The following is a 14,085-nucleotide window of genomic DNA, read 5'->3' on the forward strand; positions in this document are numbered from 1 at the left end:
TCCGTTTAACGCTATTTGTGCCTCCTCAACCGGTCAGTATATATGCACCCCGTTTACACCCCGCGCGTTCCCCTCGTGCCCTGACCCTAAACATGCCGTGACACATGCAGCTACACGTAAGACGAGATTTCGGAACTTCCCATTTCAAAGGTAGCTTGTGCTGCTCGTTTGAAGCCGCGTATAAACTGTAATGTTTATACTGTGAACAACAGGTGGCAGTGAAATCTGGAGCATAATCATAATCCAGTATATATAATACACCCCCAGCGACTGCAGACAGATAGAACTGCTCCGCACCTTATTTATATTCACTCACTAATCGTTAACGGTTAGTTGTTATAAAAGGTAAATCGCTCTCTCTTGACATTAGGGCTGTTAAATCTTATAAATCCTATGCCATATAACAATTAAGACCTATATTATGGCGAATTACCTAGGCAATTAATGCTTTTCAGTGAGCAGGCATGTATAGGCATGTATAGGCCTGCTGGGGGGTGGGGGGGGGGTGGCCTCCCATGTTTCTTTAGATTAAAACTGGCACCTAAGGGTCAAAGCGAAGATCCACACCCTTGGTTTGGGCTATAAAGCAAACTTGCTTGCAGCGAAGGTGATTTACAGTCTTGGTACAATATGCAACGAACCATCAACGCCATGGTTTGTGAGATTACTGCCAGCACGTACACCGTGCAGCGTGACGGCATTACACATCACTGCCAGCACGTACACCATGCAGCGTGACGGCATTACACATCAATGCCAGCACGTGCAGCGTGACGGCATTACACATCACTGCCAGCATGTGCAGCGTGCCGGCATTGCACATCACTGTTAGCACGTGCAGCGTGACAGCATTACACATCACTGCCAGCACGTGCAGCATGACGGCATTACACATCACTGCCAGCACGTGCACCGTGCAGCATAACGGCATTACACATCACTGCCAGCACGTACACCGTGCAGCGTAACGGCATTGCACATCACTGCCAGCACGTACATCGTGCAGCGTGACAGCATTACACATCACTGCCATCACGTACACCGTGCAGCGTGACGCCATCGCACATCACTGCCAGCACGTACACCGTGCAGCATAACGGCATTACACATCACTGCCAGCACGTACACCGTGCAGCGTAACGGCATTGCACATCACTGCCAGCACGTACACCGTGCAGCGTAACGGCATTACACACAGGAACTCAGACATCACCAGAACCATGTCACACGATGGATGAAATCATTTGTTAATCCTAGTACGATACTCCACATTTATTTTTAGTACAAGAAGTGTATCTATATCTTGCCAGACAGTGAGACTTTTGAAAAGCTGCTGTGAGCAGGAACTGAAGGATACCCACCTGATTAATTTCTGAGGATCTTCCTTCAGTTCCTCTACAAAACATTTTAAAACATAGGTCCTACTTCTGCATTTTATAAAAGTTTTCCAATTTTTGATTACCTTCCCATTAAATTATTTTATGGTAAAGAAATACTTTTCGAAATATTTTATGAATAACAAACTGCCTGTCGTCACCCACAAGTCAGGGAACAGAGTGTCGCAATGCAAAATATATTAAATCTTACTTTACCCAACGACTCTAGTCACATGACATTGAGGAATTCCTCTGTACAATTAGCTAAGATAGTCTCCCCAGACATTTCCAACATTAATTAAAAAAATTAAATGCTGAGTGACTGTTGATGAAGGCATATATACAAACAAAGGAATGTACTAATGATCGTCAACTGCAGACTGTGACTGGCAGACCTACAGCATGCAACCCTGTCACTGCAGAAGTATGTAACAATGTAACATTCGTTTAATGGCGCAATTTCCTTGTGTGTTTAAATGTTTGCTTCAATAACATGAATCAAACCATTGTTCCATTGGGAAAAAATGCTTCAGCTGATATCTCCCTTGCAACAAACAATTCCTCTCAGGTCCGCTGGCAACATGGGCTTGGTTATGACGGCTGAAGTCCCAAACGCACAGCAAGCTGCGCTGGTCCACATTCAGAAAAGCAGACCGAATGACTTACGCAGTTTGGGCGAGAACGCTCTGCGTCACGGTCACACCATAAGCCGGTGGGTTTCACAGCTGCTCTTCACCGATCTGGGGGCCGTGCTCGTCATTCAGAGCTGCGCTTTTCTCCATAGGTGGCCTTTGTTGGCTGGTCTTGGGCGGGGGGGGGGGGGGATTTGCATCCTGCTTACACTATATGTTGTCACACGTATCTGATGCACACATAACTCACACATATCATTTTCTCTACCTAAATGTGCAAGGTACTAGCACAGAACGTGTGCAAACTTAGACAGTATATAGAAATATATGTAAATATACCAAGGGGACCCCCCCCAATTGGCAGCAACATATCAAGATAGATGCCCCCCCAAACCCCAGCTACACTTTTCACTCTTTCTGCTCAGTGATCCCATGGTGTTTAGGCCTTGAATAATGACATCAGCCTCCCCAGAGGAAACATACAGGTGGGGTTGGTTTACTGTGGTCCTGCAGTCTGTGCTCATGTATGTTATTCATAATGCATATACTTTATTCATTTCTTCCTGACAGACTATTCTAGCTACAGGTCCTCTGGTATTTATTTTATGTGGGCTGTAGTGCCCTAGCCCTGATCTGTACTGTTGTATAGCGTAACGGAAGAGAAACTCGCAACTGATGGAAAAACCCATCTGATCTCTTCTTAGGAAATATGAACATTGTCCTGGAGCCAAGATAAAAGAAGCGGCAGTGACTTCACCTTTCTTGGAAAATCATTAGTTCGCTCTCATGCCGGAAAGTTGACTTCAGAGAATCTCGGAATGTCTGCCTCCGTTGAGCCCTAAAGAGTAACGCAGGTGCATTCCAGAGCGGAACCATCAAAAGAGCTTCAAAATGAAGCACTTGAGAAATAATGGTGTTTGTTTCTGGCCACCGTGTTTGCGCTCCTACACTTTGGAGGCTATTCACTGCTGACCCACTTTGCGGAATGCGGCCTGCCTTCTGATCAGAGCACTCAGGATAATTGCAGGAGAGGCCTGTGTGCAGCCGCCGACCGCATCCGCACAGGCCCACATCGCTTACGATATTCCCGTCACGTTCTCTTCTTATAAACTAATCTTAGAAACAGAGGTGATCATTGTTCGTCATTTCATCAGCCAGTACCTTTATTTATGGGGGGTTCTTGGGGGCTCGTACCAGAGCTGTGACATCACTGTGTCTCCGTCCCCCCCCCCCCCCACATGGAATGGGCTCATGGGGCCCGATGTTACGTTGGAATGTGACTCAACTCTGCACCAACCACGCCGCTCAGTCACTCCGGGCGCCTCGGGACTCCCACGGAGGCCGAGGCGGGCTGCCGACTCTGTTTCCGAGCTCCATCCTGGCCGTGGATAACGTGGCGACGGGTGTCCGTGGCGACGGGTGTCCGTGGCGACGTATTTAGGTCAGAAATTCTGATGGGTGACATTTACATGCCGCGGAGGAGCAGAAGTGACAAGCGAGCGTCGTTTCAGATTAGAGAAACGCGTAGAACCCCAGCTGCCGCACTCTGCTTTAACTGTGAGAGAGAAACACTTTATTGTGTGTTAAGGGAACCTAACCTGACTGCGCAGTGTTTTTTTCCCCAAATCTTGCACTCATGCACGTCTGTGAGGTTGGAATTGAAATTATTTGTGCTTTTTGGACTCGTCTCTGACGCGCTTCACCACACAGAAGAGGGAAGTGGGCAGAATTGCAGAAGTCTCACCGATGCCACCGAGCGATGCGGAAATCCAGACCGTACCAAACGGCAGCGGTGGCGGTCGTGGCGAAATTAAATATTAAAATGGGATTTTGGGTCTTTATGGACACACATGGGAAGTCTGTTTTTTTAAAAAAACAGAAGAGGTAACAAAATGACGTACGGACTGATGGCAGACTTTGTGAGGCATCGCAGATGGGCACAGCTGCTGTGCCAAATGTGGTGCCCGCCTCGCCACTCCCTCCTGGTGGCCTCACCGACCGTGTGCTCCTCAGATCTCTGAGTCACGGCCTGCTCCAGATCCACCAACGTCCATCTTCCCCCCAGGATGGATGTACTCCGAAGGAGCTGTAGGAGCAAATGTAACATAAATGCTCCTTCGTCGGGAGCCGTTGCTCTAGTAACGGCGTATGTACACGGGTGGGTGAGAAGAGGGTGGGGTATTAAGACACGGGTTTGGCAGGGAGACGCGTCTGCATGGATCAGCAGTGCCTGAGGCACTAGCACGTGGCCGCTGATACAGACACTGGAGCACAGCCGCTCATAGAGGCACTGGCACGTGGCCGCTCATACAGACACTGGAGCACAGCCGCTCATAGAGGCACTGGCACGTGGCCGCTGATACAGACACTGGAGCACAGCCGCTCATAGAGGCACTGGCACGTGGCCGCTGATACAGACACTGGAGCACAGCCGCTCATAGAGGCACTGGCACGTGGCCGCTGATACAGACACTGGAGCACAGCCGCTCATAGAGGCACTGGCACGTGGCCGCTCATACAGACACTGGAGCACAGCCGCTCATAGAGGCACTGGCACGTGGCCGCTCATACAGACACTGGAGCACAGCCGCTCATAGAGGCACTGGCACATGGCCGCTTATACAGACACTGGAGCATAGCCGCTGATACAGGCACTGGAGCACAGCTGCTCATACAGGCACTGGAGCACAGCTGCTCATACAGGCACTGGAGCACAGCTGCTCATAGAGGCACTGGCACGTGGCCGCTGATACAGACACTAGAGCACAGCTGCTCATACAGGCACTGGCACGTGGCCGCTGATACAGACAAGGCTGTCTCGTACGGACGCTGGTGCGAGGTGGCCTCTTGCACGAACGCTGGTGAGCAGCCACTTATACAAACACTCAGGGCTCCTCCCCCCACCCTCTATGAACAGAATATTCCTTTAGGAATGAGGGTGAGTTTGAAACCCAAATGAACATACACACAGGCACACAGACAGACACACAGACACACACACACAAACTTTTTAATTCCCAATTTAATACTCTTCATATTTACGAAGCACACTTATTAAATCAGACTTAATAAGTAGAATGTTTTCACACTTCTCCCACAATACCTGTTCTTCAGGTGTTACTGTGCTGAAAATAGGAAAAAAAGAAGAATTTCTCCCAGTCCACACAGACACACTTGTGCATACTCACTTCTGCCTTACTTTAACTCCAGGATTCCTCTTATGTGAGCCCACCAATCATCACCTTCATCATCTTCAGCATCATCCTCGGCTCGGGATGAGGACTGTCCAGACCAGCAGGAACTGAGGAGGTGCCTTCAGGGTCACAGGAGACACAGTGAGAGCGATGACCAAACGTGCAGATTCAGATGAACTGACAGGGAAGGCTTTGTCTTCCACTGCATAGAACACCACAACACCGCCAATATCCAGGCCTTCCTTCACTCTGCAAGAAGACAAACCAAGGCTTTGTAATTACTGCATCCATTGTTAGACATTATAGAGTTGAAAGCTTAGCCACAAATGACTAAACCCAGCTATATTATCCCAGACAGGCAAAACAGGTTTGGATGCAAGGTTAGAGACACTAAATACATCAACTTGGGTACTCCGGTGACATGAATGGGAATTTAATTTGTTCAACACATTGCTCACTTTTTTGCATATGGACTGGCATTAAAAGCTGGACAGCAGAGAGCCTGAGTCTGTGTATGAATGAGATATAGCAGCCCGTCAGTTGGGCTCAGTTTGCCTGATAGGAATATGCCTCTGAGCCGCTATAATTGCCGTGACGGCCTCTTTTATGATGCCATCTAATGCGGTCTTATTGAAAAATGTCAAATTTCCAAGTTACAAGGCAATCATAAACACAGTGTAAATAAATCAGGGCAGTATCTGTAAAAAATATATATATAAATCAAAGTGAAAGACGATGTGAAAGATGGAACTCATTCTTCTACATCATACCCATGAACCCAGGTCTATCTGCCAGTACTTCACTGTAAGTTTCAGGGTGAATTCCTGTTTTTAACCCCGGAATAACCAGCTCCTTTGACGTCCACTTTCTCACCCACGACAGACGCATCTTCATCTTGTGCTGTGTTGGTCCTGCCCTAAACCAGTCTGCAAAGAAGATCCCAGTAACCCTGTCATTCCCAGCCCAGCCCGGGGGAGGGGGGGGGGGGGGCTGGTCACATGATCCTGTTTCCTGTCTCATCCAGAGGGATTCTCACACCGTGTCATTAATCTCTCACGCTGTAAATATAGAAGCCACAAACTTTGCAGCACAGGCTGGTAGCATCTGTCGTCCTGCTTGGGAAGGAGAACATCAACAGAATCATTAGTTAAGCTGATGATGTGTCCGTCTTGTACGTTAACGTTGGCTAGCACAGTCATTAGCGTGAAGCATCCACACCAACGACACCCACACTACTTCCATGCCAAAGGAAGCCGCGTGGCCCAGTCTCTAGAGGATCAAGTATTTCATCATAGAATGTTCTTCTTGGCCGACTTCTTGAGTGTTTGCATTACCGGGGATGTCAGAAGCCACTGAATACCTCTGTTTTGTTTTTTAGCCACTGAAAAAGTCTACGTTGTGTTCCTATAGTATGCCCACCTTCTTCGGATGACATATCAGTCAAAACAAAACAAAACAAAACATAGCACTAATCTGTTCTGCATTCTGTTCTCAACCACAGGTATTATCTGTTGCTAAGCGTCTCCTCATTTCACACTGCTGGAAGGTATTTGGTTACATCAGTATGTACAAAGTAACTGATAGTTACCCTTTCTGTGTAGCTGAATGGTGAAAAAATTATGACCTGAAGCAAAAAGAGAAAAAACGTTTTAATTAGCCAGCTGTTTACTCAAGTTAAAATCATGTTAAATCCCCTTCCTGGCGCCCTCACTACATGTCCCAATCACTCAGCTCCAGTAAATCAACCACCCCCCCGGCCCGGACCTTGGCCCCTATCTGATCCCAATACTCAGCCTTTATGATTGCTCTCAGCAATGACCTCCCCCTTAATGAAATTATATATTCTATTCACATAGAAGCCCTTTCAATGATGGTGAGCATCTCAGTCAGTTAAGGATCTGTGTCGATATCCAGAAGGTTGTAGGTTCAAATCCAGAAGAATAGTCGCCTCACTTTTGGCCCCTGAGGTAAGACCCTTAACCTCAGCTGCTCATTAGCTGCGGAAACACTTTCACCCCTAAACTCGCTCTCACTGACATATTCATTCATCCATCTGAGAGCGAGATGGGAGCGATTTTTATTATTATTCTTTTTACTTTATCTAACGCTGTTTTGATGAACGAAGATGCTGCTGAAATTTTATGAAAGGAAAATGAATTGCCCTGTACGTCTGAAGGTTGATTTGTGTTTTCTGCAAGTTTCCGCAGGGTTTTCAGACCCTGTGCTCCACAGGACACAGGCAGCTATGAGAGGCGACCACACCTGTCGCCTGGCGCCGTGTCTCTGCTCAGCGCTCTCCTGCACATGGGCGGCACTCCAAATCGAGATCCCATCCCATACTGATAATACTTTACATAAATCACAGTGATTAAAATCCACTGTAATCGATATGAGAGGAAATAAAGGGCAGATTGTATATCACGCTTTCAGAAATGGTGTTGAGCGGCTGAGCAGGCTAAGTCTCTATGCCTGTGATCAGATGGTTGTTGGTTCGAGACTCAGCAGAGCAGCCGCATGAGTAATGCCCCTAACCCTGGCATAGCTATTTTGATCAGCTGGCTGGAGTGAAATTTTGAATTTGAGACAAGTTCGCACGTTTGCATGTACATAACAGTTTTATTACCTTAAAAATAAATAGTTTGTAGTGTTTGCAAAATACCCCAATGCTTTTGATGTTGCTGATTTTAGAATTATAATGGAATAATATAGAGTCTGACAAGATCGCAGTACTCATTACGCCATGGTTAATGCACAGGCAGATGCTGCCCCCCAGAGGCCAGTCTGAGAAGAGCACAGTACTCATTACTGGATGGTTAAAACACAGGCAGATGCTGCCCCCTGGAGGCCAGTCTGAGAAGAGCACGGTACTCATTACTGGATGGTTAATGCACAGGCAGATGCTGCCCCCCAGAGGCCAGTCTGAGAAGAGCACAGTACTCATTACTGGATGGTTAAAACACAGGCAGATGCTGCCCCCTGGAGGCCAGTCTGAGAAGAGCACGGTACTCATTACTGGATGGTTAATGCACAGAAAGATGCTGCCCCCCAGAGGCCAGTCTGAGAAGAGCACAGTACTCATTACTGGATGGTTAATGCACAGACAGATGCTGCCCCCCAGAGGCCAGTCTGAGAAGAGCACAGTACTCATTACTGGATGGTTAATGCACAGACAGATGCTGCCCCCAAGAGGCCAGTCTGAGAAGAGCACAGTACTCATTACTGGATGGTTAATGCACAGACAGATGCTGCCCCCCAGAGGCCAGTCTGAGAAGAGCACAGTACTCATTACTGGATGGTTAATGCACAGACAGATGCTGCCCCCCAGAGGCCAGTCTGAGAAGAGCACAGTACTCATTACTGGATGGTTAATGCACAGACAGATGCTGCCCCCCAGAGGCCAGTCTGAGAAGAGCACAGTACTCATTACTGGATGGTTAATGCACAGGCAGATGCTGCCCCCCAGAGGCCAGTCTGAGAGGAGCACAGTACTCATTACTCAATCTCTTAAATACTGTAATGACTCATATAAACCAACGAGGCAGCAGAACAGCGGGAAGTCACTGGTATGCTGCTGTTAATCTCAGCCCCAGCTCTGTCGAGCTCATATCACACGGGCTTTTTTTTTTTTTTTTACCCAGACTCCCACTTGTCGACTAAGTAAACAGCTCAGTGGAGGAGGCCAAGAGAGGGAAGTGTCTTTTTTCGTGTTTTTTTTCCCAGCTATAATCATCATATGGACAAGTGAGAAACAGCCTCGCTTGATTAGCATTCAGTAACAGGCCAGCATAAGATTCGTCAAGATGTGGAAGCATGAACGCAGTGTCTGCTGACAATACCACAGGGTTAAAGTTAGCCCCGCTTACGGACGGGTAGGTGTGAGGCCTCAATCGTCAGGTTAGGGAAGAGGGAGGGGGCTCACATCGCTAAAAGGTGATTGGCCAGGGAGGACACATTCTGAGACAGAGGTGCAGAAGAGCAGGGAGTGAGTATTTGAGGGGGACAGCTTGGAAAACAGATCTCGGCCCTTCTGGAATGAATACGTTATACACTATGGACACCCCCACAGTCACTGACCTGACACACTGGAGGATTTTCACTCCTCACTCACTTCCATCCTTTGTTTCAGACTTTCCACCATTCCAGCCTTTTTCGATTCGCCTGCGAAATCTCCAGTTTGTACGTTTGATCACCATGTGCCGCGGACGGCTGACAGATTAATAAACCGGAAGACACCAGTGCGCAGCTGCAGTGATATGAAATAAGGTTCCACAGAGCGCTGTTTCACCGCAGGAGGTCTGACTGGCTTCCAGCATGGTACGCTTAATCATCTACAAAGCTACTAATTATAAAGTGTAATCAGCGATTCCAAATTAAGCCAGCCACACTTGAATTTAAGTGAAGCTGACAGCTACGACATCATGCCAGATCAGGACTGTATTATATCGCAAAGTCAATTTGCTCTCATCAAATTAGACCAGACCATTTAATTTAAGTAACGGAGCGGCCATCCTCATTCATACATAGCTCATAACCAAAAATAACTTCCCATATAACCGCCATAATCCAGTTATTCTCTCTTAAGAGCTCTTTAATGTTCTGATTTTATACAGTTGTGCTATAAATGTACATTATAACCCAGATTTGTGAGCAAACACACAAAAGATTGCACTTAGGAAGCTGCTCATGTGAAAACTGAAATGTACATTATAACATTAAAGATAATGGCACAAGATCCAGTTCACTAATGATGAAATGAGATACACTGTATCATAGCTCACACAATGGCCAGCATCCAGGAATTATTCCCAGTTCACTAATGATGAAATGAGATACATTGTATCATAGCTCACACAATGGCCAGCATCCAGGAATTATTCCCAGTTCACTAATGATGAAATGAGATACATTGTATCATAGCTCACACAATGGCCAGCATCCAGGATTTATTCCCAGTTCACTAATGATTAAATGAGATACATTGTATCACAGCTCACACAATGGCCAGCATCCAGGATTTATTCCCAGTTCACTAATGATTAAATGAGATACATTGTATCACAGCTCACACAATGGCCAGCATCCAGGATTTATTCCCAGTTCACTAATGATGAAATGAGATACATTGTATCATAGCTCACACAATGGCCAGCATCCAGGATTTATTCCCAGTTCACTAATGATTAAATGAGATACATTGTATCACAGCTCACACAATGGCCAGCATCCAGGATTTATTCCCAGTTCACTAATGATTAAATGAGATACATTGTATCACAGCTCACACAATGGCCAGCATCCAGGATTTATTCCCAGATCACTAATGATGAAATGAGATACATTGTATCACAGCTCACACAATGGCCAGCATCCAGGATTTATTCCCAGATCACTAATGATGAAATGAGATACATTGTATCACAGCTCACACAATGGCCAGCATCCAGGATTTATTCCCAGTTCATTAATGATGAAATGAATGAAAATTGTGCTACAATATTTAAAGGGGACTTTGCGGTGCGTATTAGCTGGCTGAAATATCACTGCCTTGGCTTCTCTTTGCTTGCTGTTGATGGATCAGGTCATCAGGCTACCTTAAGCGTAACCCTCTGCTCATCCCACTGATCTCCAGCCTCCTGCTCATACAGCCTCATCTCCATCCATCCATTTCCCAAACCGCTTATCCTTCTGGGTCACAGGGGGTCCGGAGCCTATCCCGGAAGCTACAGGCACAAGGCGGAAAACAACCCAGGATGGGGGGCCAGCCCATCACAGGGCACACTCACACACCATTCACACCTATGGGCAATTTAGCAATTACAATTAGCCTCAGCACGTCTTTGGACTGTGGGGGGAAACCGGAGTACCTGGAGGAAACCCCACAACGACACGGGGAGAACATGCAAACTCCACACACATGTAACCCAGGCAGAGACTCGAACTCTAATCCCAGAAGTATGAGGTAGCAGTGCTAACCATTAATATACAGTGCCAGTCAAAAGTTTGGACACTCTAAGCCACCTGCAAATGAGAACGCTTGAGTGTCGCATCACATGACCTGGCTACCTGACCTACACACAGCAGAAATGGTTTTGGGGGGAGTTTGACCAGAGAGTGAAGGAAAAGCAGCCACTGAGAGCTCAGCATATACATGGGACCTCCTTCAGGACAGCTGGGGAAACACCCCCGGGGGGGTCACCTCATGAAGCAGGCGTAGAGGAGAAAGCAGGGTCAGACCTCCCCCGGAGCACGACCACGAGATTTGAACCAGCAACCTTCTGAGTTCCAACCCACAAATCTGCCCCCCCCCCCCCCAACAAATTCTTGGTGCAGACTGACTTTCACGTCAGCGACAATCTTGGTGCAGACTGACTTTCACGTCAGTGACGATCTTGGTGCAGACTGACTTTCACTTCAGCGACGATCTTGGTGCTGACTGACTTTTACATCAGAGACGATCTTGGTGCAGACTGACTTTCACGTCAGAGACGATCTTGGTGCAGACTGACTTTCACTTCAGCGACGATCTTGGTGCAGACAGACTTTCACTTCAGCGACGATCTTGATGCAGACTGACTTTCACGTCAGCGACGGTCTTGGTGCAGACTGACTTTCATTTCAGCGATGATCTTGGTGCAGACTTACTTTCACATCAATGTCATCTTAGTATCTTCCTGCAAAACACAGGGCATGACGTTCAGCTCGCGGGGGGTCTTACAAGGACAGCTGGAGGGAGACTGTCTGAGGGCCCCCACAAACCAGGTTGAGAAACGCTGCACTAGGTGATTCTGCTCCCCCATTCTGCATGACATCAGCCAGTCAGTTTATTTAACCTCTCATTGTTTTGTTTTGAACGCCCCAGCAGGCCATATTAAAATATTTGACCCCCTGATTGAGATTTCCATCCCATCGAGAAGGTGGAACTGTAAAGATGAAGTCTGTTATTGTTCAAAACATCCTCCAGATCCCCTCTGCGTCTCTGTCAGCTGCTGCTGTGTGAACCACACTTTGTGCTGTGGTGCAAGTGACCGGTCCTTCTGGGACAGGCTGAGGCACCCATTGTGAGCTGCAGAAAGCCGATTACTATTCCGGGGGGGGGGGGGGGGGATTCCGCGCGTCAGACACCTGCCAAGCATCTGGTGCCTCTAGTGCTTAATATTTACGTTTAGTTACCAGTGTTTTTTTTTTGTTTTGCTGGCTGAGTTTCAGCCCACTCCCCCCACCCCGTGTAGGCTTACTTGCTCCTCGAAGTCCGTGCGCCGCACTCACATGCAGTATCTTACCAATCTGACCTCACGTCATAGTTTCACACTTCTATTATTCTATTACAATTCTATTCTATTCCATTCTATTACAATTTTGTACAGCCTTTGTGGCTGTATATAGCAGTACTACGTGTTCGTTTGCCGTCTTCACACAAATTCCAGGCTTTTCACGTCCTTAAACATTAGTCGCCATCCCACAAACTGTGAATATATTTACTGAGGGGGGGGGGGGGTGTCACATTCTATGGACAATTCAGAGATGACAGTTCGCATAACTGCACCGTGGGAGAAAAGCACAACACTGCACTCGTACCAGAGCCTTGGTGACATACAAGACATGACATACTGTATAAGTAAATGTGCACTGCTATCCTGTGGAGTTCCGAAACGCAGTGGCTCATTCCGGCCGCTAGGTGGGAGCATCGCCTCACAGTAACTGGAGCGATTTGTGCGCAAACTTCAGTAATAATAATGGCAGGGATCGTAAAAGCGCAGATGCTTTGCAGAAACGGAAGATCTAACACGGTTTCTCAACTGTGTCGTTCTCAGACGTACGAAGGAATTATTTCCGCTACAGGGAATGTATCAGAAAGTAGCCGTATCAGGAATTCTGTTCCTAAACATGACTGTCAGTTTGTAAAATGGTTACTATTTAGAAGTCTACGATAAATTTCAGCTATGAAATCCCCGCAAGCCTTTGTGAAAATCAGTGTAAGCAGGCAGTCGGCGGAGACTTGGGGCAGGACTGTATCCAATGTCAAGCTCGTCGCGGTGGTGGGTGGGACTAGGGACGCCTTACTAATAATGTGTTTATCGACTGTACTTTGTAGCAAGCCTGTGAGGATAGCGGTGGAAACACCCTTAAATAAAGCGTTAGCCCTAACAAAACACGGGAGGCATAGCGCAAGGTAAATATTTTTCATTATTTTTGTAAGATCTGGGAAAGTTTGCATCGCTGCTTGGTGTTTTGCAGAGCCTGTATATTTAGCTATTTTATCCAGCACCATATACACCGCACTGAACTTCATCCTGCCAAATGACACAGCTTCGTCATTTCTACGTACAGCGGTCATGTCGGGCGTATCTGAGATTTGTGATCACGCTTTTAGCTTCTTTGCCTTTTCGTTGAGTGCCTTAGTGTACATACGGCCCAATTCGTCGCTTTATTTCGAAATGACAATATTGCAAATAGTGGATATTTACGCTGCTTGAAAACCATGGGTTTTATATAGGCTATATAAAACGTTTACATTAATTTGTCTGACGGATTAATCCCTGCACAAAGCGTACGGGGAAAACTCGAATCACCGCTTGGATGGATGGCGGATGTTAGTGAACGGTTGCTCTATTATGGAAGAAGTCTCCGGGACACTTAAAATTAGGGGGTATCCCTTATCACGTCTTCCTGATTAGATTAAAACAGTTCCCCTTCCAACTGCAATTCCCCCTTCTTAACAAAATTAATCCAAAAAGTGGCAACTGATTTATCAATCCTAAATTAATAATCTCATAAACTTTTTTTCTGCTTAAAGCTGAAATAGGCCTACGTTTCTATTATGTGAAATTACATCGTGGATAAGAAGCCTATGTGTTTGTAATTTAACAAAGAGAGGATAAATTA

Source organism: Paramormyrops kingsleyae, chromosome 24, assembly GCF_048594095.1.
Source record: "Paramormyrops kingsleyae isolate MSU_618 chromosome 24, PKINGS_0.4, whole genome shotgun sequence".
NCBI lineage: Eukaryota > Metazoa > Chordata > Actinopteri > Osteoglossiformes > Mormyridae > Paramormyrops > Paramormyrops kingsleyae.